Below are 26,653 nucleotides of genomic sequence, written 5' to 3' on the forward strand. Positions count from 1 at the left end.
AATGGCAGCAAGCACACAGCCTCTCAGGGTTGCTGCCTGGAAAGGTAGCACCGATTTGAATGCGGAAATTCCGGTGCACATTTTTCTATGCTCCTGAGTTCTTCCTTTCCTTTCATTCTGACATATACTATGTGACGATAATGCTCCAATTAAAGTAATAACAACAACAAAATAAGAATGATAATGATAAAATGATCAAGTATATAAAACAGTAATAACTGTGATAATGATATAATAAAAATAGTAAAAGGATCCTTTCTTCCCAAGCATCTTAAGTGTTATAACACTATGGAACACAAATAGCAACTTATCATAAATCCTACTTGATAAACAGAAACTACACAGTAAAAAAAGTGGTGAACTGATTATTTCCAAGATCACAAAGCAAAGCAACAGTAAGGTTACATATTCTATGCTGCAACTGCCAAACACCATTTTCCTGCCCTAGTCTTTGTATACAACGACTCTATGGTTCAGTAGAAAGGACATAAGCCTCTGAATCAAAATGCTTTTACCTTAATGTCAGTTCTACTACTATAGTATGTCATATTCTAAACAGTTGTGAAGATAATGACTATAAAACCACTTTCCAAAACTATACATCATTTTATCTAACAACTGTCATTCCATCTTTGACTAGTCATCAACTGTTCAAAATCCACTACGTTCCACTCTGCCTTCTGCCACACAGCATAGGACTCAGACTCAGTAAACCTAGACACAATTTCTTCCAGAGGAAGCAAAATTCTTTTGAAGCGGCAGTAGTTAAAATAAATGAAATAATATTGCTTTAACTTGAAAGGAGTTAAGAATCACTGTATTGATTTTTTTTCTAATCTTTAGTAATCTCAGTTTTATTAACACTTAAATTAACAAGAGTTGAAACCAAATCTGGTTAGAGATAAATACTCATTTAAAAACATCATACAGATTTCCAGATTGTTGTTGATGTTCAGTCACTAAGTTGTGTCCAACTCTTGGGGACTGCAGCATGCCAGCCTTCCCTCCCCTTCACTATCTGCTGTAGTTTACTCAAATTCATGTCCACTGAGTCGGTGATGCTATCCTAAATATCTCATCCTCTGTCGTCCCCCTCTTTTGCATTCAACCTTTCCCAGGGTCTTTTCCAATGAGTCAGCCCTTCGCATCAGGTGGCCAAAGTATTGGAACTTTAGCACTAGTCCTTCCAATAAATATTCAGGGTTGATTTCCTTTAGGATTGATGGGTGTGATCTCCTTGTAGTCTGAGGGACTCTCAAAAGTCTTCTCCAGTACCACAACTCAAAAGCATCAAAAAATTTCCAGATTATGGTTGCATATATAAGCAGTTTGTAAGTCACTGGTCCATCCTAACAAGTAAAAATCTGAACACACTTAAAAATCAACAACTTTTGACTTCACAGTAGAAAATAGCTAAGCCAGTAACACTTCTCAGATATTACACTAAATTAGGAGTATTTATTACAGAGAATAACCAGAAATTGAAATATTTTTTAAATTTGTTAGTAGACTTTAAATGATCGAGGGGAGGGATGGATATCTGGACAGATACTTTCCAGGCAACCTTTTTTATATAGATAGCTTTTGAGGTTTTTTTGAAAAGCAAATAGTATTAATGTAATTCAACCCTCAAATCACTTCATGCTATGCCTTTATTCCTAGTATGTATGCAAAAATCATGTGGCTAACTGCTGAATCAAAGATATGAGAGGCCTTTCCATATTAGATGGGTTTCATGTATGTCTGCTTTTCTATGGAAGATTTCTTTTCCATTGAAGATTCCTTGTTGCTTTTAATACTTTTTTCTTCATCTTTAATTTTGTCACTTTGATTAATGTGTGTCTCAACATGTTCCTCCTTGAGTTTATCCTGTTTGGGATTCTCTGTGCTTCCTGGACTTGAGTGCTTCCTTTCTCATGTTAGGGAAGTTTTTAGCTATAGTATCTTCAAATATTTTCTCAGGATCTTTTTCTTCTCCTTCTGGAACCCCTATAATGCAGATGTTGTTGCATTATAACATTTATAAATCCCAGAGGCCTCTGAGATTGTCCTCATTTAATTCTTTTTTCTTTATTCTGTTCTGTGGCAGTGATTTCCATCACTTTTGTCTTCCAGCTCACTTACTCAATTATTCTGCCTCAGTTATTCTGCTACTGATTCCTTCTAATGTATTTTTCACACTTCCTCAGTATCTCAGTGGTAAAGAATTTGCCTGCAATGCAGGAAGATCCCCTGGAGAAGGAAATGGTAACCCACTCCAGTATTCTTGCTGGGAAATTCCACAGAAGAGGAGCCTGGCAGGCTACATACAGTCTATGGGGGGGGGGGGGGGGCGGGGGTCACAAAGAGTTGGACATCACTTAGGAAGTAAACAACAACAAATTTTATAAGAGCTGATATTCTAAGTTTGAGAATTTGTGCTTCCTTCAGCAGCACATATATTAAGCTTGAGATTTTTTTCCTATAAAGTTAAGTGTTCAATAAAAACTGTAATAAATTCAAATAGAATCTATTTCAATGAAAGTGATATAAAAGTTGCTACTTTAACCTAGAAGCCCTATAAAAGACATCTTATTTTACATAAAAGCACTATAACCGAGGTTATTTTGTTATTTTTAAAAATATTCTCATAAGTAAACATTTGGGACAGTATTCTTATCTTTCACTACAAGCAAATTTCATTCCTTCCTTAGCTATCACTTCCAAGCACAGAATTTTTAAATCTACTTACATTTTACCTTCCATCTCTCCCAAACTTGTATTTCTATGTACATGGCACCTCACCTCATATAATACACCATATTAGTGTATCTATAACTCATCACCTTCCCTCAAACTACTACTTCCTACTTCTCGTAACAACATCGTTACTCCATCACCCCACGTCAGAGAGTTTCCACGTCTCTGCATCCTACACCCTAACAGTTGTCATGATACTTATTTTCTCTCTGTGCCCTACATTCTTTCCTTTCTTTCAATTGTTCCTGCCTACATTCTACTTTAGGCCCTCATTATTTCTTGCCAGGACTGCTATACCTGTTTTCAGGTATCTTAAACATGGTCCTGCAGGTTCATCTTTCTAAATCAGTTCTGAAGCCCCCACAGCTTCATCTTAACTACTTAAATAAAAGCTCCTTTACTTTTCCTTTACAGTCTTCCTTAATATGGCCTAGAATTTATCTTCCAGTCAACCCTACTAGAACCTTAAGTTACAGTTTAATTAGACTTATGGTTCTCAAAACAGACTTTCGATTCTTACCTTTGCGCCTCTGCCTATTCTCTTCACCTGTAACCCATCAACTTCACCAACAACTCATTCCCTACCTTATCTTCCCAGGCTGGGAAGATGATTCTTCATTTCTCACTGATAACAAAATGTGGGAATTATCAGATTTACAGCACGTACTTTATACTATGTGCGTGTTTGACTGACCCAAACTCCCACACTCCCCCATGTGGGAAGACCTAGAAGGCAGTAGTATGCCTTACACATCTTTGCATCATATTACATACAGGAGTTACATATTATCTGTTGAAATGTATCCACCAAAATGTTCCAAAGAATCAAAGTTACTTTTATCACCCAAGTGATTTCTTTGATCTCCAAAAGCTGTGGCACCATCCATGGTACTCATGATTGACTAGTAAATTCAAATTTGTTTTTCAATTTGATGTTCTGGGATGGGAACTGAGAAATATGAAGACTAAGAACCTTACACCCTCTAGAGCAGCTCAAGACTGTAGTATTATTATACTAGAGTACTACTATTATTTATTTTTCTTCATTTCCACAAAAAGGACAACAGATTTAGTATATTTAAACATATAGATAATGGGCAGGAAAAGAATGGTAATACTTAAGGTAAATGAGTATGGACATGCAGGCAAGGATTCTCCTCTACAGATCCACTGTCTTTCCTTCTCTTCTCCAGCAGGAAACCTCTCACTCACTCTAGCCCAGTCTACTACACTATCTGAAAAATATGTAATTATTTTGGTTCTGGGTATAAATTATTACATTAGGTAAAGTACAGGTACTTAGTTCTCATTTAATGGGTTATCCTACCTAAAGTATTAAACAATTTCTTCTAGATCTGCCACGATTAATTCATCAGTTCATTTCAATGAATTCTTGTAGACTGAATGTTACAGCACAGGCATCAAACCATACACCAGAATATGAAAATGAGACTCATTCTCTGAACTCTAGAAAGTTTCAGTCCAATACAGAGAAAGCCATATAAACAGAAAACGTTAATGCAGAATGGTCAGGAATATCAATGGTATCCAAGTAGGAACACTTAGATGACCATCCAAGTAGCGTCTCAAAGAACAGAGTCAATTCTGCCAAGCAGGAGTGAGAGAAATTACTCCAGGTAGAGCAAACGGCCTAAATAAAGGCACAGAGGCATGAAAAAGATTCTTGAATCCAGAAAACATGTAAGTTTGGTACTATTAACATATGATTAGTTCACTATTGTCCCTATTTTAAGACTGAGACGTGCTGAAATTTAAGGTTAGTATAGTAATGAACTGTTAGCATAGTAATGAAATTTTATCTCTCACAAGATTACTAAGAAATTACAATATCACACATATAATTAACTCCCAGTAAAGTTATGGCAAAGAAATAGAGGAAAACAACAGAATGGGAAAGACCAGAGATCTCTTCAAGAAAATTAGATACCAAGGGAACATTTCATGCAAAGATGGGCTAAATAAAGGACAGAAATGGTATGGACCTAACAGAAGCAGAAGATATTAAGAAGAGGTGGCAAGAATACACAGAAGAACTGTACAAAAAAGATCTTCACGACCCAGATAATCACGATGGTGTGATCACTCACCTAGAGCCACACATCCTGGAATGTGAAGTCAAGTGCGCCTTAGAAAGCATCACTACGAACAAAGCTAGTGGAGGTGATGGAATTCCAGTGGAGCTATTTCAAATCCTGAAAGATGATGCTGTGAAAGTGCTGCACTCAATATGCCAGGAAATTTAGAAAACTCAGCAGTGGCCACAGCACTGAAAAAGGTCAGTTTTCATTCCAATCCCAAAGAAAGGCCATGCCAAAGAATGCTCAAACTACTGCACAATTGCACTCATCTCACACGCTACTAAAGTAATGCTCAAAATTCTCCAAGCCACGCTTCAGTAATACGTGAACCGTGAACTTCCTGATGTTCAAGCTGGTTTTAGAAAAGGCAGAGGAATCAGAGATCAAACTGCCAACATTTTCTGGATCATGGAAAAAGCAAGAGAGTTCCAGAAAAACATCTATTTCTGCTTTATTGACTATGCCAAAGCCTTTGACTGTGTGGATCACAAGAAACTGTGGAAAATTCTGAAAGAGATGGGAATACCAGACCACCTGACCTGCCTCTTGAGAAACTTATATGCAGGTCAGGAAGCAACAGTTAGAACTGGACACGGAACAACAGACTGGTTCCAAACAGGAAAGGAGGACGTCAAGGCTGTATATTGTCACCCTGCTTATTTAACTTCTATGCAGAGTACATCATGAGGAACGTTGGACTGGAAGAAGCACAAGCTGGAATCAAGATTGCCGGGAGAGATATCAATAACCTCAGATATGCAGATGACACCACCCTTATGGCAGAAAGTGAAGAGGAGCTAAAAAGCCTCTTGATGAAAGTGAAAGAGAAGAGTGAAAAAGTTGGCTTAAAGCTCAACATTCAGAAAACTAAGATCACGGCATCTGGTCCCATCATTTCATGGGAAATAGATGGGGAAACAGTAGAAACAGCGTCAGATTTTATTTTTCTGGGCTCCAAAATCACTGCAGATGGTGACTGCAGCCATGAAATTAAAAGACGCTTACTCCTTGGACGGAAAGTTATGACCAACCTAGACAGCATATTCAAAAGCAGAGACATTACTTTGCTGACTAAGGTCCGTCTAGTCAAGGCTATCGTTTTTCCAGTAGTCATGTATGGATATGAGAGTTGGACTGTGAAGAAAGCTGAGCGCTGAAGAATTCATGCTTTTGAACTGTGGTGTTGGAGAAGACTCGAGAGTCCCTTGGACTGCAAGGAGATCCAACCAGTCCATTCTAAAGGAGATCAGTCCTGGGATTTCTTTGGAAGGAATGATGCTAAAGCTGAAGCTCCAGTACTTTGGCCACCTCATGCAGAGCTGACTCGTTGGAAAAGACTCTGATGCTGGGAGGGATTGGGGGCAGGAGGAGAAGGGGATGACAGAGGATGAGATGGCTGGATGGCATCACTGAGTCGATGGACGTGAGTTTAGGTGAACTCCGGGAGTTGGTGATGGACAGGGAGGCCTGGCATGTTGCAATTCATGGGGTCGCAAAGAGTCGGACATGACTGAGTGACTGAACTGAACGGAAAGTTATGGCAGAGTCATAGCACCTGACTCAATAATGGTGAGGAGAGGGGAATATTCTTAGATTACCTATTTACTGAGCTTTCAGTTCTGCACTCCAAGAAATCATGTAAATAAACCAAACTGGAAAGAAATGCTCTACTACTCAATCTGACTGAAACTAAAGAGGCAGCTTCTAAAATATATGCCAATCATTACACACATGTGAAAAATGTTTGCCAAAAAACCACACAGAATACTACAAATGCACTCTTATGTCTTAAGAATTGTTCAAATATTAATTTCTATGATACCTAAGGAAGAATGGGTATTTTTCTTGAACCCTTTTTGCCTCTTCCACCTCTCCTTTCTCATTAAATCATTTATCCCTGCATTTGCTTCCAGACTCTCAGAGAATAAAGTCTATAAAAAAGCATGGCATTCAACTTAGGATGAGTTATACAAGTCATGGTGAAAAAGAGCAGAGCATCATTAGATAAACATGCACAATTCACCAAGGAAAGAACACAAGACAAACACAAACATGGAAAAACACTCACCCACACAAGTGATGGGGGAAAAATGAGACAGTAAAGCACCATCGTTACCAAGGAATTAACAAGAACATATCTGCATTGCCTTAAATTTGCTTTGTGGATATTTTGCTTTGGTGATGAAGAAAGAGAAGCACATGCCAAGAATGCCAAATACTCTTACGAAAGGAAAAGAAAAAAATACTGCACTTGCCAGCAGACTGCAGAAACCAAGAGAAGGGCCTGTTTCAAGAGGAAGACAGAGCCGCACTACCGAGCAGACAGGAGAGGCGAGGTGAGGTGAGGAAAGCACCTGGTAAATGGCTGTGGCAACGTGGGGCTGCTTGGCGAGTGTTTAAGAAGCATTTTAGCTGTGGCAAGGCGGAGCTGCTTGGCGAGTGTTTAAGAAGCATTTTCAGCTGTGACAACGCGGAACCGCTTGGCGAGTGTTTAAGAAGCATTTTCAGCTGTGGCAATGTGGAACTGCTTGGTGAGTGTTTAAGAAGCAGTTTTAGCTGTGGCAATGTGGAACTACTTGGCGGGTTTTTAAGAAGCATTTTTAGCTGGGTAGTCGCATGGAAATCAGATAAGAATTAATTTTAAGAATTGAAGAAAGCATATATAGATAGCTCTTTGTTATGTTGGCCATATAACAAAGAAATGGAACCAGAGCTTGAAGAAAATACAGTGGTAAAGAAAGGTTTTAGCTGGGAGATACCGGGTTTACGTACAGAGATAAATTATCTAATGAGAAAGGAAAAGTGGAAGAGGCAAAAAGTGTTCAAGGGAAAAAACAAAATATTTCAGCAGGGGAGAGTTCAACTGGAATGACTAGAGGAGAACAGTTCTTTTGGAAACTGTCCTTTTTGGAAAAAAGGAAAAGGAGAAAGTTGCTGCAGCTGTGTAAAGGTTCATAGATTTTAAGGTGGAAAGACGAAGATTTAGCCTAGTTTTAATCTCTGAAGTATGAGGCATGGCAATATATAAAACTGAAGAGACAAAGAGACAGATGAAGATATGACATAGTTATCTCAGAAAGTGAAAAACACGGAGGATTAATTGAGATCCTATATGCCAAGAATTTAGCACAGAACCTGGCATAACAGAAGAGCTCAATAAATGACGGCCCTTTTAACTTATCTGATCTCTAGATGGAGGAAACCTTTTACATATACAGCCATGGTCAGAAAGGACAACTATGATCTTTCAAACTGCAACACCATAAAACTTTTAAAATAATATAATAAAGCTTCAAAATATAAACAAGCAAATAAAAACCCAGCACCCAACAGGGTAAAAAACATTTAAACTTAAAAACATAAATTTAAGACAGAAAATTTAAAACCAACTCTGTAAATGATAGTTATACTGAAAAGATAAGCCACAAAGTGAGTTATAATATTTACAAAACGTATTTGATAAAGAACTGGTAACCAAAATACACAAGAACTCTTAAAACTCAACAATAAGCAAAGTTTTGTAATGGGCAAAAGAACTGGAGTTACCTCACCAAAGAAGATAGAATGTAAATAACCATATGAAAAGATTTAACGTTATATGTCATGAGCGAGTTGCAAATGAAAAACAAGACACCACCACACACCTACTGTGTTCAGTTGCTCAGTCGTGTCGGACTCTACGAGACCCCATGGACTACAGCCCATCAGGGTCCTTTGTGTATGGAATTTTCCAGGCAAGAATTCTGGAATGGGTTGCCATTTCCTTCTCCAGGGGATCATCCCAATCCAAGGATCGAACCTGCGTCTCTTGCAGTGGGACAAAAACTCTCACTCATTGCTAGTGGGAATGCAGAACAGCCACTTTGGAAGACAGTTTGGAAGTTTCTTACAAAATTAAATATACTCTTACCATACGATGCAGTAACCATGCTCATTATTATTTACTAACACGAGCTGAAAATTTTTGTACAAATTTTATACAAGGATGGAGGTTTCCCTGGTGGCTCCTGCAGTGTAGGAGACCCAGGTCTGATCCCTGGGTGAGGAAGATCCTCTTACCATAGGATTCAACACTTGGTATTTTCCCAAAGGAGTTGGAAAATATGGCCACTCAAAAACCTATACACAGATGCTTATAGCAGCTTTATTCATTATTGCCAAAGCTTAAAAGCAACCAAGATGAATGGACAAATAAACTGTGATACAAATAACTGAACGCTACCTAGCACTAAAATGCAAATGAGGTATCAAGCCATGAAAAGACAGAGGAAACATAAATGCGTATTACTGAGTGAGAGAAACCAATCTAAAAATGCTACATGCTGTATGAGTCTAACTATACGGCATTCTAGAAAGGACAGTTAAAAAGATCAGTGGTTGCCAGGAGTGTGTGGAAAGGCAAGAAGGGATCAATAGGTGTACCTCTGGAGATCCTTAGGGTAGTGAAACTATTCTGTATAGTACTGTAATGGTGGGTACGTGTCACTTTACAGCTATCAAAACTCACAAAACGTGCAACACCAAAAGTAAGCCCTAATGTAAATGACGGACTTTATTTAGTAATTAAAATATTGGTTCAGCTGTAATAACGTACCACACTAATGCAAAATGTTAATAAGAGGGGCAAGTGGGGGCGGACTTTAGGGAGATATGAGAACTCTCTAAAACCGGTCTAAAACAAAAACCCTATAACCAAGATTCTTATACGACAGCTCTGACCAGCTACATTCTGCTCTACTTATTAAGCCCATAGGGGGAAAAAAAGCAGTATTTTTGTCCCTCCAAACTCTAGAAGTACTAGATCCTCCCAATACAGCCTCTGCCTCCTCCTCCTCCACACTTCAGTGGGATTTAATCTTCAGACTTTCCGCAAGGAAAGTCAGGCAACAATATTCATGCCTACTCCCATATCATGTCCAGTTCAGACTAGAGTCATCACTGCCCATTTCTCTCTGGTGCACAGCTCAAGCATTTCTACAGATTAGCAAGCCTCAAACTGGACATGAGATCTCAATACTCCTTTTCAGTAAACAACCTCTATGACTGATTTTCATACCCTCTCCTGATTTACCTGAAGATGAGGGAGAAGCACAGCACCTCTACAAACCCTCTGATAAGAAATCTTCACTCATTTACATACATATGTATGTAATACACATTCATGTGCAAACACATATGAAAATGAATGGATACATATCCATATGTATGTACATTTATGGATATACAGAGAATAAAGGGATAAAAAGCAGTCTCATCTCTCAGAAGGTCCCATAAAAGCAACCTAACATCCTTTTTTAAAATATGGAGGTAACTATTAAATATTTTCCTCACCTTTGGAGCCTGAACTATAACATGAAGACAATAAAAAAAAAGTCTCATTACCCTGCTACATAAATAATTAGAAACCACGTAAATGTCCAACAGAGAAAGAGAGTTGGACATGACTGAAGCGACTTAGCAGCAGCAGCAGCACCACTGTATCATATTAAGAACTGCTTATAAACAATATTTATGTTGGAAGAAGAAATGGAAAACTAATTAAAATTCTAAATAATATACCCACAACAACGGGAATTTGATTATAATGCAACTATCTCCAGACAGCTGCAACATGGTCTTGAATTGTATAAACTGTAAAAAATTAAAACTTTTAATTTTTAAACTTCATAGCACTCATTGGTCAGGTTTTACTGTATCTCAACTGTGTTAAGTGGTATTACAGAGTTTCACAGTATGTATATAAAATTATGTATTATTTAATAGACATTAAAAGGAAATATGTATTATATATTAGTTATTAGGAAATAAATGCTTTACTGGTAATGAGACTATAGATAATTTTGTTCTTTTTACTTCTCCATTTCCTGTTATGTATTCCTCTTACAACTAAAAGTTTTTTTTCAGTAATCATCTTCTATGCTTACATGAAAACAAGACCAACACTGTCACATCCTGGATCATGCCACATTACCTTTATCTTCATATGTATCTTTTAGTACAAAGTTAAGTCCTTGCCACAATTATGCAACTGAAGTAGCTGAGCTACTGTCACCATAACTGAGGTCACGGGAACTATGTCATTCAGGGCCCAGCATACAAATAAACTAGAAACATATTACCATGCTGATCAACTGCAGAGCTCTTTTCTTTCCAAACTGCTCTGATGAAAGTAGAACACATTAGAAACATTTGCTCTAACCAACAAAAAGTTATTGTGAATTACATCTTCTAAAAATTCATGAAGGACCACAAAGGAAGCAATAATTTTTCACTGGCCTCCTCAGGAATATAGCAGAGTCACTCAAATTCTGATTCATGTGGGGAATTCAGTTTGTGGCAGTTGACGCCCATTCTCCTTCCACCTTACCCAAGCCACAGGTATGAACACATGACCCCAGCATTCCTAAAGTTCACCAGTCCTTTGGACACTGACTGACCTAGGGGGCACTGATTCAAGTTAAGCCAATAAGATTCTCTGGAACTTTTCTAACAGATTGGAAAACATTATTTAGCAAAGGTTGCTGTGGTGGCCACAAAGACACATGTTCTGACTTCCCTTCAAGAGATGATGCTTTAGGGGGCCCAGCTGACTGATAGTCACCAGCTGCACCTTTAGAGACGGTGCTCATGCTGAGCCACACTTCGCCTAAGAAATGTACTATTGCTGAATAAGAAAGTATAGATCATACTTGAAAGTATTTACCCTGATTTTGATCCTTGCTGCTATTTTGTATACGATATCACAAGAGCCAAGAGAGACAATCCCTTTGTTGGATCAACATTTTCAACTCAGAAGTAACCTGATCTTGGAGGCATGTCTTTAAATAGTGGTACAGGCTCTGGTTTTTCAAGAGAGCTTCCTTTTCTGCTTGCTGGGCTCATCATCTGGTGCTTCTTACCTAGGGCCTATCCTGACCCCAATTCTATGATCCCTAGGCAAATTCCCTTTTTACTCTGAATCAGATCATCCCTAGTATTGAAATTCTTTATACATCTCTGCTGAACTGCTACTTTGGCCTGTTCATACCTCTCTATTATACCATCTCTGTCCTCCATCTTAATTTTTCTCACTTTATATTTACAGCTCAACTGTCCTAACCTAAAAACCACTAAATTTGTTTCCCCTCATTATATCCCATTTTCCCTTTCCAGTCTTTCAAATCTCAGCGAAAAAATTCTCTCAACCCAAAACTGCGCCATGTGTTTAAAGCATTCTTTCAGATCAGTCGCTCAGTCGCGTCCGACTCCACGGACTGCAGCACGCCAAGCTTCCCTGTCCATCACCAACTTCCAGAGCTAGCTTCCCTGTCCATCACCAACTTCCAGAGCTAGCTTCCCTGTCCATCACCAACTTCCAGAGCTTGCTCAAACTCATGTCCATCGAGTTGGTGATGCCATCCAACCATCTCATCCAGTGTCGTCCCTTTCTCCTCCTGCCTTCAATCTTTCCCAGCATCAGGGTTCTTTCCAATGAGTCAGTTCTTCACATCAGGTGGCCAAAGTATTGGAGCTTCAGCGTCAGTCCTTCCAATGAATACTCAGGACTGATTTCCTTTAGGATGGATTGGTTGGGTCTCCTTGCAGTCCAAGGGACTCTCAAGAGTCTTCTCCAACACCACAGTTCAAAAGCATCAATTCTTCGGTGCTCAGCTTTCTTTATAGTCCAACTCTCACATCCATACATGACTACTGGAGAAACAACAGCTTTGACTAGACAGACCTTTGTCAGCAAAGCAATGTCTCTGTTTTTAAATACGCTGTCTAGATTGGTCATAGCTTTTCTTCCAAGGAGCAAGCATCTTAATTTCATGGCTGCAATCACCATCTGCAGTGATTTGGGAGCCCAAAAAAATAGTCAGCCACTGTTTCCCCATCTATTTCCCATGAAGTGATGGGAACAGATGACATGATCTTAATTTTCTGAACGCTGAGTTTTAAGCCAACTTTTTCACTCTCTTCTTTCACTTTCATCAAGAGACTCTTTAGTTCTTCTTTGCCTTCTGCCAAGAGGGTGGTGTCATCTGCATATTTGAGGTTATTGATATTTCTCCCAGCAATCTTGATTCCAGCTTCTGCTTCATCCAGCCCAGAATTTCGCATGATGTACTCTGCATCTAAGTAAGAAGGGTGACAATATACAGCCTTGACGTACTCCTTTCCCGATTTGGAACTAGAATGTTGTTTATGTCCAGTTCTAACTGCTGCTTCTTGACCTGCATACAGATTTCTCAGGAGGCAGGCCAGGTGGTCTGGTAGTCCCATCTCTTCAAGAATTTTCCAGTTTGTTGTAATGCACACACTCAAAGGCTTTGGTGTAGTCAACAAAGCAGATGTTTTTTTGGAACCCTCCTGCTTTTTCAATGATCCAAAGGATGTTGACAATTTGATCTCTAGTTCCTCTGCCTTTTCTAAATCCAGCTTGAACATCTGGAAGTTCATGGTTCACATACTGTTGAAGCCTGGCTTCGAGAATTGGAGCATTACTTTGCTAGTGTGTGAAATGATTGCAATTATGTGGTAGTTTGAAAATGCTTTGGCATTGCCTTTCTTTGGGACTAGAAAAAAAACTGACCTTTTCCAGTCCTATGGCCACTGCTGAGTTTTCCAAATTTGTTGATATATTGAGTGCAGCACTTTTACAGCATCATCTTTCAGGATTTGAAATAGCTCCACTGGAATTCCATCACCTCCACTAGCTTTGTTCATAGTGATGCTTCCTAAGGCCCACTTGACTTTGCATTCCAGGATGTCTGGCTCTAGGTGAGTGATCACACCATTGTGATTTTCTTGGTCATGAAGATCTTTTTCTTATAGTTCTTCTGTGTATTCTTGCCACCTCTTCTTAATATCTTCTGCTTCTGTTAAGTCCATACTGTTTCTGTCCTTTACTGTGCCCATCTTTGCATGAACTATTCCCTTGGTATCTCTAATTTTCTTGGAGAGATCTCTAGTCTTTCCCATTCTATTCTTTTTGTCTATTTCTTTGCATTGATCGCTGAGGAAGGCTTTCTTATCTCTCCTTGCTATTCTTTGGAACTCTGCGTTCAAATGGGTATATCTTTCCTTTTCTCCTTTGGCTTTAGTTTCTCTTTTCTCAGCTATTTGTAAGACCGTCTCAGAAAACCTTTTTGCATATCTTTTTCTTGAAATTGGTCTTGATCACTGCCTCCTGTACAATGTCATGAACCGCCGTCCATAGTTCATCAGGCACTCTGTCTATCAGATCTAATCCCTTGAATCTGTCACTCCCACTGTATAATCATAAGGGATTTGATTTAGGTCATACCTGAATGGTCTAGTGGTTTTCCCTACGTTCTTCCATTTGAGTCTGAATTTGGCAATAAGGAGTTCATGATCTGAGCCACAGTCAGCTCCTGGTCTTGTTTTTGCTGACTATATAGAGCTTCTCTATCTTTGGCTGCAAAGAATATAATCAATCTGATTTCGGTGTTGACCATCTGGTGACGTCCATGTGTGTAGAGTCTTCTCTTGTGTTGTTGGAAGAGGGTGTTTGCTATGACCAGTGTATTCGCTTGGCAAAACTCTATTAGCCTTTGCTTTGCTTAATTTTGTACTCCAAGGCCAAATCTGCCTGTTACTCCAGGGTATCTCTTGACTTCCTACTTTTGCATTCCAGTCCCCTATAAGGAAAAGGACATCTCTTTTGGGTGTTAGTTCTAGAAGGTCTTGTAAGTCTTCATAGAACCGTTCAACTTCAGCTTCTTCAGCATTACTAGTCGGGGCATAGCTTAGATTACTGTGATATTGAATGGCTTGCCTTGGAAATGAACAGAGATCATTCTGTTATTTTTGAGATTGCACCCAAGAACTGCATTTCGGACACTCTTGTGGATTATGAGGGCTACTCCATTTCTTCTAAGGGATTCTTGCCCACAGTAGTAGATATAATGATCATCTGAGTTAAATTCACCCACTCCAGTCCATTTTAGTTCACTGATTCCTAAAATGCGGATGTTCACTCTTGCCATCTGTTTCACCACTTCCAATTTACCTTGATTCACGGACCTAACATTCCAGGTTCCTATGCAGTATTGTTCTTTACAGCAATGGACTTTACTTCCATCACCAATCACATGCATAGCTGGGCACTGTTTTTGCTTTGGCTCTGTCTCTTCATTCTTTGTGGAGTTATTGCTCCACTCTTCTCCAGTAGCATATTGGGCACCTACCAACCTGGGGAGTTCATCTTTCAGTGTCTTATGTTTTTGCCTTTTCATACTATCTTTTACCCTCTTACGAATCATAACCTTTGTCATTCAAGACCATATACAGCAATACAAATCACTTATCATTTAAAAGTTTTCTTAAAAGCCTAACACAAGATAAAGCAAATGAATACAAACTTATAAGTGCTTTATGTGTAAAAACTGCTTCAATCTGTAAATACCTAACTCTATATGTACCAGTATAAGTACTGTATATGTATAAAGACAGGATCAGTATATATATATATATATATATATATATATATTCTATATTAAGAATATAAGCTGTATATTGTTCTAACTATAAGGATGAATACTTACAAATAATAATTAATCTTACGGATTAATTATAATTACAGATGTATCTTACAGATACAGTTGATTCTTTCAGATCAAACAAGGTATGAATTTGGGATCTTTGTAGATTCTACAAATAAGAGAAACTATAGGTGGAATTTCTAAAATTTTTCAGTAGATAGAGATTTAAGAGATCCAAACAAGGAAGATAACTATTCATCGCTACCTATCCCCCGACACACCACTCTTCAACACAGAGAGCCACAAAAAAGAACATGGAGCAACTTAGATCAGAAACAAAACTCCTTGTGATTTGTAAGTTACTATATCACAATTATAAATGATACATGTCTGCTGGAAGAACCTTCCTAAGAGGATTTTCTATCTTGAAATGTGATGTGGAGACATTTTTACTGATAAAATTAAGATGTCATTTATAGGAACTCTAGTGAAAATGTAATCAGTGAAAATTCATCTGTCTGCCTAGGAATTAGAAGATAAATTCACATGGGATTGAGGGAACTATACAGGCATCCATAAAATACTGATGGTGATCTTTATGAAAAATGTTATTTTACTTGTCATAGATCATATTTTTACTAAAGAAACATTCCTTCCATCTTGATTCAAAAGGGAAAAGAAACTTCTGCTCTCCAGGTCATAGTGAGGGTCTGACCTTCTTGTTGTCAGTTGCTCAGTCATGTCCACCTCTTTGTGACCTCATGGACTGCAGCACACCAGGCTTCCCTGTCCTTCACCATCTCCTGGAGTTTGCTCAAACCCATGTCCATTGAGTTGCTAAAGCCATTCAACCATCTCGTCCTCTGTTGTCCCCTTTTCCTCCTGTCTTCAATCTTTCCCAGCATCAGGGTCTTTTCTAGTTAAGTCAGCTCTTCGTATTGGGTGGCCAAAGTATTGGACCTTCAGCTTCAGCATCAGTCCTTCCAATGAATATTCAGGATTGATTTCCTTTAAGATTGACTGGTTTGATCTTCTTGCAGTCCAAGGGACTCTCAAGAGTCTTCTCCAACACCACAGTTCAATTCCAGTAATTCCAATACTTTTGCCCATTCCAGCCACAGTTATTGTCTTCCAGAAAAAGACAAATATATCTCAGATGGATTTTTCCAACTGATTCTAAAAGACAGAACTGCCTTTTCCTCTTATCTTAGATATACATGAGGTGTGAAATATATGTAAGACTATCTCACAGTGCATAGCATACGCCTATCTGAAAGGATGAGGCCAGCATGCAGAAAGCAGAAAGAAACAGAAATGAGAGATAGTTTGAGTCCCTGCTTCAGCCACTCCTGTTTTTTCACATGGTCTAGTTTGTAACTAATAAATGCACATTTCTGTTATTTGTTATTGGGCAGAAGGAGGTGCTGACCGAAGAGGAAGTGACCACCACACTCCAGGTACCGGTGCATGCCTGCTGAGGAGTTCAGAGTTTGAAGATGAGGATGAATGGGGAGATGATAAAAGGGAAGAGGACAGCCTGACAATCACAAGTGTCCCTAAACACAAAGCATCACAAAGACAGCTTCTTCAGGATGCTTTGCTGACTCTGCAAACCTATGCCATGGACTTAAAAACTGAGCAAGATTATTCAGTAATAAGGAAGTTCCCACCAAACTCAGCTGCAGGTAACAGAAGGCCTCACAGGTCTGTTATGCTCAGAAAATGACCTCCCACTCCAGCTGGAAATGACAAGTTAGCAAGGGCCCCTGCTGCCTGAAGGAGCATCCAGGAGAACCTCACTGTAAGCTGATAATCACTGATGCTTGAAAAAGAAAACCTGGACCTTCTGCTTTGCTTTTCATATTATAAACCAAGAGGAAAAGTTTAAAAAAAAAAGTTTTTCCAAATTGAGTTTCTGTCATTTGAAGCCAACAAATCTAAAACACTTAAAAGTGTTAAATTTTAATAGCTTAATATATACTGGCCAGGGCATCTTTAAATAGGTAAGTTGGTATGACATCTACCTAGACAATCTATGTATAGGCTAACTGGAAACAACTGAGGCAAATAAACTTGATATTCACCTCTATCCCTAAAGTATCAGTGGAGAGGGGGAAGAAAAGGCCAGTTTAGAAATAAAACAAACGATCACAGATTAATCTTTTTGAGATTCAAAGCAAAGTTATTTGCTCAGATTGTGGTTGGCTGTTTCAAGAAAACCTATCACTAAAGCCAAAGTGAGGTTTCTAGAAAATGATGAGGGTAACAGAAAAGACAGGGTTCTTATTTCTAACTCGGCCACTATCTTACCAGGTCATGAATAAGTCATTTACACTCTCAAGGACTCAGTCCTTGTAACTATTTGCAACTACTTGTTACAGCAAGAGTAGATTATTATGTCTCTTTCAGCTATAAAATACCATCATTCTTTTCTGGAATTTCAAAGTAGGTCATTTTAGATTCAACTATGTATGCTTATCTAAAAAGTAACAGAACATAAGTTTTATAATAGTATCTATTTTAGATCAGGAAAAAAGCAGTCTGTTTAGTAAATCTGACATCAAATTTATTTTTTAAAGCAGACAAAAAAGTTTTAAAAACACTTTCCTCGTTATTTAAAGATCCCCTCCTTTACTCAATTGTCTTTTAAAAAACATTTTAGGTTTGGGAGAAAAGGTTTGCAAATACATGACTGATAAAGGAGTTAATGTTCAAAATATACAAACAGCTCATACAACTCAGTATCAAAAGAACAAACTCAATTTTAAAATGAGCAGGAGACCTGAATTGACATTTTTCCAAAGAAGACATACATATGGTCAAACAGACATATGAAAAGATGCTGTACATCATGATTCATCCCAGGAATGCAAATCAAAACCACACCTGTCAGAATGGCTATCAAAAGACAAAACCACAACTCACAACTGTTTGTGAGGAGTGGAGAAAAGGAATCTACTTGTACACAATTGGTAGGAAAGTTAATTGGTGCACCCACTGTGGAAAACAGTAAACAGACCTTTTCAAAGAGAATAAAACCACCAAAAACATGGGAAATTTTTAGAAATTTAATCCAAGAAGTCCAAATTTGACTATAAAAACACAAAAAGAGAAAACAAAGCAGAAACATCAATTTCCAGAGTTAAAGAATATGAGTCCACTAAATGTACTTATCAAATGCTTAGTACAATTAATGAAAAAAGAGCTTTAACAAAATTCACCATCAGGAGGAGTAAATGATCCTACACACCTCCAGAGAGGGAGAGAAAAAAACAGAAAAAAATCAGGAAGCAAAATGCCACCCAACTTCTCAAAAGCAATATCAAAAACAAATAGAAAATGAAGAAAATAACAGAATGCCTTTACAATCTGAGAGAAAATTATTGCCAACTTATAATTCTATATCAATCAAACCACCAATCTAGTGGAAGCTAAATAAGATTTCTAGCACACAATAGGTTGGTTTTTTTTTTTAACTTTCCATATATTCTTTCTCAAAAAGCACTGGAGTATATACAACCTCAAAGCACAAAGGGAAGAGAGAAAGCATGGAATCCAGAAAACAGAATCAACATCAAAGAGGGCAAAGAAAAATCAAAGACAAATGGCAAAGGAAATTTCTGAGATGAAGTTAGGTTAATAATTCATATAACGAATATTAGAGAAGAATGGCCAAGGAAGGGCTCCAAGAAATATGCCTCCTGGGGAAGAAATAATACTGATATTGGGAAGCAATTCTCCATGATTTGTCTGCATTTTGTACACTGTGGTGAGCAGAGGTACTGGTGGTCTTTGTTTGACTATCTCTTTAGTTATGTTTGTACAGAAAACCCATCTCAGAAGATAAAGAGAGCATCTCCCTCTGGAGCAAAGGGCAAGCCTTTTTTCACCTAAGAAGACATAAAATGTCTCCCCCTACATTCAGGGTTGCTCCCAAAAATGCAACCTATTGTGTGTGCAGCTATCACCTGGCCTTCCTCATGCCACACTGAGTGATATCAGGGGTTTTAGGAGTTAAGTGCAATGCAAGAAAATGCTGATACTCTTGCTAATGCTATTGCTGTAATTAATAGAAAACTCTTATGTCTCTGACCCAGGAGTCTCATGCCTTCTGCCACAGCAACCATGAAACTGTGGCTAGCTAGCCTGTTAGGTTGAAAACTGTTAAATTTCAGACCCTTCACAGTTATTGACAAATGATAGATCACTAACATACTTTAACATAGTGAGGTAAGATTTCTACATCCAAGAGAAAGTTTAGAGATGAATCAGGGATAGATAAGTAATTAAGTCATCCAAGAAACGGGGTAACTATTAGCCCCAAGGGAAAGAAAAAATTTGCTTAGGAAGTAAAATCACCAGTCCACTGTATGATTCAGCTATTAATATTTACATAGACATAATGGACATACTGAATAAATCCAAAATTGCTACAAGCCATGTTGAAAGGATGGGAAGAACTATAAGAAAGTAGAGTCTGTTTCTCACAGCAGAATTATCTGAAAGTTATAAAACAGCAACATGAACATGGACATACGGAGATAAACATCAGAAGAACGTAAAAGCTAAAAGAGTCTCCAGACAGAGGGAAATTGGAGGCAAAAGGGTACTCTTCTTTTTAGGGGTAGACAATGAATTACAATGCTGGAAATAATCTAATCTGTGTATTTCAATATGGCAGTCACTAGGCACATGTGGCTATGGAGCACTTGAAAGGTAGACAGTAGAAATGTAAAACTGAAATTGAACTTTAACTTCAGCAACATAGAAGATCAATACACAAAAACAGCTGTACTTTTATATAACAGTAATAATTCAAAAATGAAATTAAGAAAACAATTCCATTTACAATAGGATCAAAAAGAATAAAATACTTACGAATCATTTCAAAAACAGAAGTGTACAACACGGAAAACTACAAAATGTTATTAAAATAAAGAACTGATGAAGTGAAATGCTATCTCACGTTCACTGACCAGAAGACTTACTATAATTAAAATGGCTCCCCAAGTGTATCTACAGATTCCACACAATCCCAATCAAAATCCCAGCAGCCTTTTTTGACAGAAATGAACAAGGGATCCAAAAATTCATATGGAAAATTCAAGGGATGCAGAGTAGCCAAAATAATCTTGAAAAGGAACAAAGCTGGAGGACACATACATCACAATTTCAAAACAATGAAAGTATAATAATGAAGACCGTGGTACTGGTGTAAGGATATACATGGATCAGCTGGATTAGAATTCAGAGTTCAGAAACAAAACATTTATGGGAAATTAATTTTCAAGGAAGGTGCCAAGACAATTCAATGGGGAAAGAAAAATCTCTTCAACAAATGATGCTGAGACAAATAAATATGCAAAGAAATAAATATGGATCCCTACTTCACAACAGTGGAGAGAAGTGGTGATGGTTAGATAGCATCACTGACTCAGTGGACATGAATTTGAGCAAACTCCTGGAGATAGTGGAGGGCGGGGGAGCCTAGCAGGCTGCAGTCCACAGGGTTGCAAAGAATTGGACATGACTTAGCAACTGAACAACATCATCTCAAAACATATCAAACGTTTACTCACAACAGATCAAAGATCTAAATGTAAGAGTTAAAACTCTGACTCCTAGGAGGAAATAGAGGAGTGAATGTGACCCTGGATTAGGCAAAAGTTTCTTAGATATAACACCTAAACTATACAAAAAAAAGGAAAAAATAGGTATGTTGGGCTTAAATTAAAAACTTGTGCATGAAAGAAATGAAAAGAAAACCCACAGATGGGAGACAACACCATCACTCCTCAGTAATTTCAGGGAACTGGTTCAGGACTTCCTGCAAATACCAAGATCCTCCACTGCTCAAGTCCTTTTGGCATACCCATTTTATGTAACCTCCGTATCCACGGGTTCTGCATCTGCAGATTCTGTATCCTCATTTTCAACCAATTTGATCTGCAGTTGATTGAATCCAGAGATGTAAAACCCGGGGACGGAGGGTGACTGTAAATCATACATCTGACAAAGGACCTGTATCCTATAAAACATATGAAGAATTCATGCAATTAAAAAATGAAAGGACAACCCAATTTTTAAATGCAGAAAGGATTTGTGTACACATTTTTCCAAAAAATATATACCAATGATCGATAAGCACATGAAATGATGCTCAACATCATTAGTTGTTAGGAAAAAGCATACCAAAACAACAAAAAGGCCACTTCTCACCCACTAAGATGGTTGTAATCAAAAAGACAGTCAATAACAAGTATTGTTGAGGATGTGGAGAAATGAACTCTTGTACAATGCCAGTGGGAATGTAAATGGTGTAACCAGTTTGGACAACAGGCCAGCACTTTCACAAATAGTTAAATATAGTAACCACATGAACCAACAATTCCATTCTTACGTTACGTATCCAAGAGAAAGAAAAAAATATATGGCCACATAAAGATTTATGTGTGATTGTTTATAATGTTGTATGTTAATGTATGTTGTGGTAGCATTATTCATAATAGCCAAAATGCTGAAAACTTGAAAATCCATCAACTGATGAATGGATAAATAAAATGTAGTATATCCATTCAGTATAAAAAGGAATGAAGCACTGATACATAACACAACATAGATGAACCTTGAAAACACGCTAAGTGAAAAAAATCCAGATACAAAAGGCCACATGGCATATGATTCCATTTGTATGAAATATCCAGAATACTAAGGAAAAAAAAGTATAGTAAGTAGTTGCGGGAGAAATAGCAATAACCTCAGATATTCAGATGACACCACCCTTATGGCAGAAAGTGAAGAGGAACTAAAGAGCTTCTTGATGAAAGTGAAAGTGGAGAGTGAAAAAGTTGGCTTAAAGCTCAACATTCAGAAAATGAAGATCATGGTATCTGGTCCCGTCACTTCATGGGAAATAGATGGGGAAACAGTGGAAAACAGTGTCAGACTTTGTTTTTTTGGGCTCCAAAATCACTGCAGATGGTGACTGCAGCCATGAAATTAAGACGCTTACTCCTTGGAAGAAAAGTTATGACCAACCCAGATACCATATTGAAAAGCAGAGACATTACTTTGCCAACAAAGGTCCGTCTAGTCAAGGCTATGGTTTTTCCAATGGTCATGTATGGATGTGAGAGTTGGACTGTGAAGAAAGCTGAGCGCTGAAGAATTGATGCTTTTGAACTGTGGCGTTGAAGACTCTCGAGAGTCCCATGGACTGCAAGGAGAGCCAACCAGTCCATTCTAAAGGAGATCAGTCCTGGGTGTTCATTGGATGGACAGACTAAAGCTGAAACTCCAATACTCTGGCCACCTCATGCAAAGATTTGACTCATTGGAAAAGACTCTAATGCTAGGAGGGATTGGGGGCAGGAGGAGAAGGGGATGACAGAGGATGAGATGGCTGGATGGCATCACTGACTCGATGGATGTGAGTTTGAGTGAACTCTGGGAGTTGGTGATGGACAAGGAGGCCTGGCGTACTGCGATTCATGGGGTTGCAAAGAGTCGGACACAACTGAGCGACTGAACTGAAGTAGTTGCCTAGACACAGGAAAGTGGGAGGATAAGAGGTGGCAGGCTAAATGGTATGAGGTTTCTTTCTGAGATAATGAAAATGTTCTAAAAAGTTAACAGTACTTACGGCTGCATAAATCTGTGAAGATACTAAAAACTCGAACTGTAAACTTTAAATGGGTAATTAAATGGTATGTGAATTACATCTCTATAAAATTGTTATTTTAAAAGAAGGCAAAATGATGTACTGATACATTACAATATAGGGAATCTTGAAAACATTATGTTAAATAAAAGAACCTGGACCCGAAAATCACATACTTTATGATTCCGTTTATGTGAAATGTCCAGAATAGGCATATTCATAGAAACAGAAAGATTAACGGTTGACAGGAGACAGAGGAAGAAGGGGATAGGGAAGTGATGGGGAAATACAGGATTCTTTCTGGAGTGATGAGTATGTTCTGGACTCAGACAGAGATGATCGATGGTGGGATAACTTTGTGAATACCAAAAAATCACTAAACTATACACTTTAAATAGGTGAATTTTACAGTATGTGAAATATATCTGAATTTAAAAATTTAACTGGCCACAAACAGCCAGTGGTTACTGTCCTGGACAGCACAGCCATAGAGATTGCCTAAATTCAGAGCAGACTTGTTTTAAGCCATGTGGGAAGTAGGGGCTGGAGAGAAAGTGCAAGCAGACAAATTTAAGGGTAGCAGAGAAGTACTGAACATTTGGACTGTAATTGCTTAAAATTTCTGAATATAAATTCAGATGAAAGTCCAAAAGCTGTAGCCCAGGGATAGACTAATTCGAAACAATGTTTAACCTCTACAGGCACAAGTCTCTGAATTTATAAAAAGAAAATGAACTACAACAGCATTTCCCAGACTGTGCTGTGGTACTTATTAATAACCACTGGGCATCCAAAAATGGCTCTGAGGACTATGAAATACTACATATAGGTAAGTTAAACAGGTTTCTTTACTGCAAGATTTTCCAGAACATTTAAAATAACGTGTGCTTTGTAGGTTCAAAAAGGGGCACAAATGCATTATCCACTTTACAACACAAATATTTTTACATATTATCCAATGGTGGTTTGCAAAATATTGGACTATATGAGTTTTAATGGTTCCACCAGCTTCAAAGCTGTATAAGTCTTAGACACTTTTTGCTCCATTTTTTATTCTTTATTTAATTTGGCTTGGCATAATGGTAAACTGGTAATTTACAAGAAAAAATATTCAGTTACCTATTAATAACTAGTAGTTATTAATAATAATAGCTAATTATAACTTATAACTAATAATAACTAAAAACTAATAACTACTAGTTACCATTTAGTAACTACTAGTTACCTAAAATCTACAATTTACCATTATGCCAAGCCAAATTAAATAAAGAACAAAAAATGGAGCAAAAAGGTTTCCAAGACTTATACCAGCTTTGGGTTCTTAAAGTTCTAGTCCTAAAGTTACAAAGATGTAAGCTAACATGTCAATACCATATTCAAAAAAGATTAGGAAGTAATCTGCAGGATGGAATACACCTACATACGCTTGTCTAAAGCCTAAGCACAGGCTTCCCTGGCGGTTGAGTGGTAAAGAGCATGCCTGCCAAGGCATGAGACAGGGTTCAATCCAGGGGTTGGGAAGTTCCCCTGAAGAAGGAAACGGCAACCCACTCTAGCATTCTTGCCTGGAAAATCCTATGGGCAGAGGAGTCTTGCGAGCTATAGTCCATGGGGTCACAAGAGTCAGACGTGACTTAGCAACTAAGTAACAACAAAAGCCTAAGTACATACAAATTATTATATAAACATGACTTCTGTGACACTGTTATGCTAGCTACTGATTGCTTCTGCTCAGGATATCAAAGTGGCTGGAAGAGTGTCCTCTGCAAGAGTCTATTTGATTGCACAGATTCTGAAATTTTCCATAAGTTATAGTCCATTTCAGTATCTCATGTCCAAAACAAGTCACTTCTCTGTGACAAACATTAGCACTGCAAAGAATTCAGTACAAAGATTTTTTTTCCTTCCTTATAATATTAATTTCATTTTTAATTGGACGTGACCAACTACAGCAGGCTTGGGGTGTTCAAGACCTCCACATTCCAAAGAAAGGACTGACCCTTGACCAGATCCTGGGGAAAAAGTGTAAGTCCCTGGAATATCTTGCCTGGTAAGAGTATCTTTGTACACCTGTGAGCCAGAGCAGCATCAGACAGTTTGCTAACAATGCGATTTATGACAAACACCTATTGTGTTCATAAGAAGCCCAGGTTGATCTCTCAGGGTGGGGACGGGGAGCCTAGAGCGAAGGTTAGTCACAGAGCACTCCATACAGATATAACTGAGCTTCTCCAGTTGGCAATATTTCACGTGTTGTCATACGATATTGCCAGAAGGGTTACATGCACTTGCACAGCTCCCCTGGGAGAGGAATACTGGATGTTCGCGTACGGTCTCTCTGGGATCCATCCACCCTATGTGCCTATTTGTTGTTTTTTTTTTTTTTTGCTAATTTTATCCTAAATACTTTAATGCAGTAAATTATAACTGCAAAGTAACACTGGTTCTGAGTTCTGTGACTCCTTCCAGAAAACTGTCAAACCTGAGTAGTCTTGGGGACCTGCATCACTTCAGCTTACTATAGCTTCACTGGAGACATTCTCGGGTTGTAAGAACTTTCCATGTATTCAAATTTCCAGTAATTATGGAGGACCACTGTTATAGCTAAGCACCTGCTGCAGTAAGGCTGCTGGCTGGCAGCAGGCCAACTAAAGGCATTCACACATCTCTGAAATGAGCAATATTTTCAGCAAAGATTGTGTGTATCTATACTGTCTGAGCACCAGAAAAGCCCCCTATTTGAAACACTGAAGAAAAAGAGATACATTATCAAAGAAAGATGTTTTCACCCCAAATAAAAATAATATAAAGGGGCCATATCTAAGGCAATTTGAGCCTCAAAATAAATAATGATAAAAATGGTTATAACACACTGAATAAAACGAGCTAAAAGTTTAATGATGAATGAGATATATGCATAGTAACAAAGTGATGGTAAAGGACAGGGAAGCCTGGTCTGCTGCAACCCACGGGGTCGCAAAGAGCTGGACACGACTGAGTGACAGAACCACCACCACCACCTTCCCACAAGGTATTTAATACTTACAAAGAGAAATATTTTAAGGATAATTTCACCAATGGAGAAACCTGTCAAACACACTGGTAATCAAGTGATCAAAATGAGTATCAACTTGATAGGAAGAAAATAACGGCATCATTTCTCTGACATTCCCACCAAAAATATATAACTTGAATCTACTCATGAAGAAACCAGAACACAGTAACTGAAGGACATCATTAAAAAAAACTACCTATAATCTTAAAAATGTTATAGTCATAAAAACCAAAGAAAGGTGAAGAAATAAACTGTTTCAGACTCAATGAAACCAAGAGTTTTGAAAAGTAAATGTAATATTATTTCTGAACTGGATTCTTCCTTTATAAAGATCTTAAAAGGGCAGTTGGTAAAACCTGAATGAGACTCTGAAGATTTCCCAGTGAAAGTAATACATCAATATTATTTCCTGATTTTAATGGTTTTTTTGCAGGAAAAACACACTAAAATGTTTAGGAGTGATGAGACATCAGGTCAGCAGTCTATTTCCCAATGATTCAGAAAATAAAGTTTAAAGTTAAGCTGCAATTCCTTACTTCAACCTAATGGCGTTATATTAAATTGTTGTTGAGTTTTGAAAAAAATGAGATGCTTCCAGTAACTTAAGGTTTCACCA

The 26,653-nt window shown here is 38.0% G+C and overlaps 1 protein-coding gene across 9 annotated transcripts in view; it reads right to left on the reverse strand.

Moving 5' to 3' along the window:
* ABI2 (abl interactor 2) overlaps positions 1–26,653 on the reverse strand; it is a 105,358-nt gene that overhangs the window by 51,811 nt on the left and 26,894 nt on the right. The window lies entirely within an intron of this gene.

The sequence above is a fragment of the Capra hircus genome, chromosome 2 (assembly GCF_001704415.2).
Source record: "Capra hircus breed San Clemente chromosome 2, ASM170441v1, whole genome shotgun sequence".
NCBI classification, from domain to species: domain Eukaryota; kingdom Metazoa; phylum Chordata; class Mammalia; order Artiodactyla; family Bovidae; genus Capra; species Capra hircus.